The sequence below is a fragment of the Elephantulus edwardii genome, unplaced genomic scaffold (assembly GCF_000299155.1).
Source record: "Elephantulus edwardii isolate Elephantulus edwardi_28Jun2011 unplaced genomic scaffold, EleEdw1.0 scaffold00037, whole genome shotgun sequence".
Lineage (NCBI taxonomy): Eukaryota > Metazoa > Chordata > Mammalia > Macroscelidea > Macroscelididae > Elephantulus > Elephantulus edwardii.
The window spans coordinates 8,003,328-8,009,640 of NW_006399787.1; positions in this window are offsets into that span (position 1 = coordinate 8,003,328).

Genomic DNA, 6,313 nt, shown 5'->3' on the forward strand with positions numbered 1-6,313 from the left:
AAAAAAAAAAAGAACTTGGGGAAGATAGTTCTGCCTCGTTACTAGTGTGTGTAAATTTGGATAGCTAGAGGTACCAATGCATCCATATTATATTTGCAATTTTTTTCTAATTAAAACATTTTATTTCCTTTGAAATATCTAATATGTGAAAGTCAAAAGAAAATTTTGCCTCAAATCCTCATACCAGTGCCTTAATTATATTTTCCCCTTTTTTTTTAAAAAAAAACTAATTTTAACGAAAGTTTACAGAGACTTAGGGTTTCCAGTCATTCATTGTTGCACTTTTCTCCCTGCCCACCCCCTCCTCCTATATTTGCAATTTTAAAAGCATAAGATACAGTGTTGTCAAAGTTTCGGGGAAATTGATCTATTCAGAGGTGGGTGTTCATATTGTATTTAGTACACTTCTTCATAAGAATAATATGGTAACATTTAGTACATGCTATATAGATCCATTCATGAATTGTTATCAATAGCTTTATAACATAAATTATCTTAGGGTGACAGACAAACAAAAACAAAAGCATAAGGTTGCCGATGGTCATACCAGTGCCGAGACTCTTCTACTAGGGGCTGTGACACTCTGACACTCTTCCACTTTCTGATGTGATCTGGTTGGTATATTGCGGAGCTCCAGGACTTGCTTCCTGTCTGAGGGTTCGGGTGCTTCTTGACTCTAGAGGGATGGACAAATCTGGAATTTATCTCTGGGATCCACAAAGGAAGTCTCTTACCTCTCTGGCTCGGCCAAGCGCTCTCCCTCATCAGCCTTCCCTCCCTCCCTGCCTGGGCCAAAGCTGAGGCTTCAGAGGGCAAGTTTGGGCTTCTGGAATTGAACAGGCATCAAGTAACCTTAAGGAGAGCTGGTGACCTAGTGGTAAGAAGCTGCTTTGCAGTTCCAAAGGCATGCAGTTTGAACTCACCAGCTACTAGTTGCCTCATGGGAGAAGAATAGGCAATCTCTTCCCATTCGATTTACTGCCTCTGAACACCTGCTGGAGAGCAATTGTGGGGTGGTTCCAATGGCACATAATGACAAGAAATAAACCTTAGGTCTCCAAGTTTGCTGTAGATTGTTTGTCCTGGACTAACTCACCCAGCAAGTAAGGGACGTCTGGTGAATAAGGATGGCAGACGGAGAATTCATGCCTTTGAACTAATGTAGGATGTTAGGGAAGACTACTGAACATCCCATGGACTGCCAAAAGAACACACAGATATGTCTTGGTGAAGGTGCAGCCAGAGTGCACTTTGGAGGCAAAGATGATGAAGCTTCATCTCACGTACTTTGGGCATGTTGCTGGGAGAGGTTATTCCTTGGAGAAGGACACCATGCTTGGGAAGGTGGAGGGATGGCAGAGGAGAGGAAGACCCTCAACCAGGTGGATTGACACAGTGACAGCAGCAATGGGCTCAAGTGTGCCAGAGATTGTGAAGACAGCACGGAATAGGACAGGGTTCAGAACTGTTGTTCATAGGATCACTCTAAGTCATACTCAACTTGATGGCACCAAACAAGTTTCAGCACCGTGAAACAATGGCCTGGCAGTCTGCTTCCATAAAGATGATAGGAAAGAGAGTCACGATGAGCAGTTCTACTCTGAAACACATGGGGTCACCAGGAGCTGGGCTCAACCTGTGGGCAACAGCTTGTTTTATCATTAGAAGTGAGGGGCCTTTGGTGTTTTCTCGTCCAGTTGCTTCCATGGTAAACAGGGCCATCTGTCCTCCATTGTCACTGTCCTCTCTGTAGAGTACCTTCCTAGCATGTGTTGGTGACACTACCTACCATTACTCACTATGGATATAGCCTGTTAAGACCAAGATTTGGTCAGGGCAGGAATGAGGGCAGAGATGACACGTCAGCTAGTCTTTGAAGTAAAGCTGTGGAGGGGAGAGAGATAAAAATCCCACCCTATGACTCCCTGGAGCCAGCAGTCCACAAGCAAAGGCCTGGGGCTGGGGTCCTCCATATTGCAGGACACTTAGTCAGTCAGTCATGCTAAGGAACCTTTCTCTAACCGCTGGAGGCTAAGAGAAAATAATTACTCAATACATAAACAAACGCCCTAACCCAACCAAGCATGAGGATGAGCATAGAAAAAAAGCCAGAGGGGTGCTCTAGACTGCTGGGCAGAACCGCTGCACCAACCTGAGCAAATGCTGGGGCAAGAAGGGGAGTCACTGGGGAGAAAGGGTGGGTCTTCTTTCACCAGCACTGCAGAACCTGGAGGGAGCTCTGGTGACCTAGTGGTAAGGCGTTGTGCTGCCAATGGAAAGGTACGTGGTTTGAATCCACCAGTTGCTCTACGGGAAGAAGCTGAGTAATCTCCTCCCGTGTGATTTACTGCCTCTGACAACTCACTGGAGGGTCAGCTATGAGTTGATTCCGACTCAATGGCACACAACAGAGCCTTGACCTCTGCACTCTGTGGCTCTAACCCAGTGGCTTTCTGACTTGTTCCAGTCTTGCTACAGTGATACAGAAACCGCCAGAACTGTGATCCTGACTCCTTGGGTTCTAGACCCAGCTCTGCTGGGAAAAAGCAGAGGATCAGTGACAGGGAGCAGTATCCTCAATAAGGAGATTCACACCGTGACTGTGACAATGGGTTTAAGTCCAGCGGAGTTTGTGAGGCTGGTGCAGGAGAGGACACGATTCAGGTTTGTGTTCACAGGGTTGCTGTGAGTTGTAGTTGACTTAACGGTACCGAACAAAAACATCCTTCACCTAACAACAACATCCTTGCGAAGGGCCGGTCCTAAATCATGCTTATCTATATCATCACCGTGAACGAGTTGGTAGCTATGAAATCCTAGTCATTTCTACGTGGCTTTCTCTTAAACATACATGGCTATGCATCTTCAAGTCTTGAAAAATAGTCTCTGGTCACCTGGGTATTTTTGTAAATGGGAAATGTGCTGAAAACATCTTTCCTCTGAATCCGAAGATATTTGGAAAATGTAAAAACATAACAAAAATAGAAATTGTGGGTAACAATAACCCTATTTCCTGGGTCTACTAATGTTAACCTATGGACTAATTCCTATCACTAATTTCCACCCCCCCTCGCTGAAACTGAGGAGGACCTCATGCACTTACTGCAGAGGGTCAAGGACTGCAGCCTTCAATATGGACTGAGGCTCAATGCCAAGAAGACAAAGATTCTCACCACTGGACCAATCAGTAGCATCAGGATGGATAGTGAAGAGATTGAGATTGTTCACAGCTTCAGTTTGCTCGGCTCCACGGTTAACACTCTTGGCACCAGTAGCCAGGAAATAAAAAAACATATTGCGATGGGAAAGTCTGCTGTTAGGGACCTCTCTAAAGTACTCAGGAGCAACGGTGTCTCTCTGGAGACTAAGGTCCGCCTGATACAGGCCATGGTCTTTGCAATCACTTGTTATGCATCAGAGAGTTGGACAATGACTAGGGATGACAGAAAGAGAATTGACGCCTTTGAGCTGTGGTGCTGGAGAAGAGTATTGAATGTACCATGGACTGCCAAGAAAACAAACATATTCAGACTGGAGAGGGTTAAACCATCTACTCCTTGGAGGCAAGGATTCTGGGGCTTCGTCTGACATACTTTGGACATGTTGCAAGGAGAGACAGGTCTGTGGAGAGGGACATCATGCTGGGTAGAGTAGAGGGACAGCGCAGGAGGGGAAGACCCTCTATGAGGTGGACTGATTCAGTGACTGGAGTAATCAGGATGGGTGTGTCAGAGGCAGTACAATTGGCACAGGATAGAGCAGGGTTTAGGGCTGTTGTACATAGGGTCGCTATGAGTCACAAATGACGGCACATAACAACAACAACAACAACAACATGATTTTAAAAAATTTAGTTAAGCTGTACATTCAATTTTGCAACCCATTTCTTTTAGTTAGCATCAAAAGATGTTTTTCTTCTGTAATTTAGCTTCTTTATAAGCATAATTCTAATTTATAAGCATAAATTGTTGTTGTTGTTGTTGATTGCCTTCAAGTTGAGCACAACTCATAGTGACTCTATGAACAAAAGGCCTGAATCAGCCCCTCTACAACTATTGACATTTATCAAAGTTCATAGAGTTTCTGGAGGCATGTTATTTAGGAAGTGGGTGCCATTATAGTATATTTATCCTGTATCATTCACTTATTCATTGCTAATTCAGAGCTGACCCTCCAGCGAGTTTTCAGAGACAGAGTGAACTAACTCAGGCCCACATGGATAAATATTGTATAAAACCATTATTGTAGAATGAGTATAAGGATCCGGGAGGGGTGGGAGAGGCTGGGAGAGAGAAGGATGTAGATGTGGGGAGGGTGGGATTAATCATTGGGTTGTACATTTTAATGGGGGACAGCTGAGGGAAATTGAAAGAATTTGTTTGAATTTGTATTAGAATTTTGTAAATAAACTAGTTGTTATGTTGTTGTTAAGTGTCGTCGAGTCTTAGACAACTCATAGCAACCTTATGAACAAAAGACCTCAACACTTGTATAACTTTCATCATTTCTCCCTGTCCATAGAGTTATTTTGGAAGCAGATGCCATTCCTGCTTCCAAGCTTGTTTTAATCCGAGAGCTCCACCAAACACTGTCTACCATGGGTAACCATTATCGCGTTAGACACATCAGTGTTACTGTGTTTAGCATTACAGCAACCATTAAATTATCTCTGTACAGCAAATGGGCAGACCAGTGCTATACCATGTAGAAGAATGTTTGACAAAAAACAATTAAAACTAGACTAGTAGAAAATTTAAAAAACAAAACAAAACAACAAAGAGAGAGATTGCCATCTTTCTCCCAGGGAGCAGCTTGTGAATTTGAACTCCGGGCCTTTAGGTTGGCAGCACAACTCCTTACTACTAGGCCTTATCATTTTTGAACATTTTTTAAAAAAACCAAACAAGCCAAACACCACAATCCAACTAGTTGCTGTAGAATTGTCTTTGATTCATGGCAATCCCATGTGTGTCACAGAAAAACTGTTCTCAAGATTTTCAAAGGTTGATTTTTTTTTTTTTTTGGAAGTAGGCCACAAGGATTTTTCCTCCAAGGTGCCACAGGGTGAACTTCAACCTCTAACCTTTGGTTAGCAGCAGAAGTCATTAACCCTTTGTACCCCCCCCCCCCCCCCCCCCGGGAACTCAGATGGAGCCAGGACAGAGCTTTTAAAGTGAGAAGACATACTCCTCTTCTCTACCTGCAAGATTGCTTCTCTCAGCTGGTGTGCAGGGGCCCCAGAGTTCTGCAGTGGCTTCACTGGATCCAAGCCTGAGGGTGAGATGGCTTTGCTTGTACAGTGTTTCTGGCTCGTGCACATGGCCAAATCACGGTACTGGTAGACCTTTCATCTCCAATAGCCTGAAGGAACATAAGATGAAACTAACAGGACGATCCTGAGAGCGGAGAGCAGCTTGTCAGGCACGTTTAAGTCAAGTCTTTCCCAACACATCTGTGATGAGCAGGAAGCAACCATCCACAAAGAATCCTAGAAGTCTCAGAAAGCACAAAACACCAGCACTGTTTCTATAGCTCCTTGGGAGAACACTGGCAAATCACCTCTTCCTATCTTTCTGAGCTCTGGTCCTCTTATCTGTGAAGGGTTCGAGAACCCTACCTCTCCAAGAGTTCATTTTTTTAAAATTCTTTGGAACACTTCTAACATAAAAACAAGTATCTTGTGTAATCAACACGCATTTGTTTTATTTTATGGATGAAACAAAACTGATTTATTTTGTGCTGATTCCAACTCATGGCAGCCCCACGTATTATAGACTAGAAGTCCTCTGTGAGGTTGCTGTGTGTCGTAATTGACTCAACGGCACGGAACATGAACAATACAGCATAGAGTTTTCTTACCTGTAAACTTTATGAAAGCAGATTGTTGCTAGTGCTGTTGAATTGAACATGACTCATAGTGACCCTGTGAACAATGAACCTGAACCCTATCGTCTCCTGTGCCATCCTCACAATCTCTGACACACTTGAGCCCACTGCTGCAGTCACTTTGTCAATCCATCTCGTGGGAGGGTCTTCCTCTCTTCAGTGAAAGCATTATGTCCCTAGTTGCATGTCTGAAGTGTGAGAGATGAAGCTTCACCATCTTTGACCCCAAGAAACACTCTGGTTGCACTTTTGCCAAAGCATATCTGTTTATTCTTTTGGCAGTCCATGGGATATACAGTACTCTTCTCCCGTGTCATAACTCAAAGGCATCAATTTTCCTCTGTAATCTTTATTCCTTGTATGCGTATAGATATTATCCTGTCACTGACAATATTGTACTTCAAGACAGATCTAGCAATGACTTTTT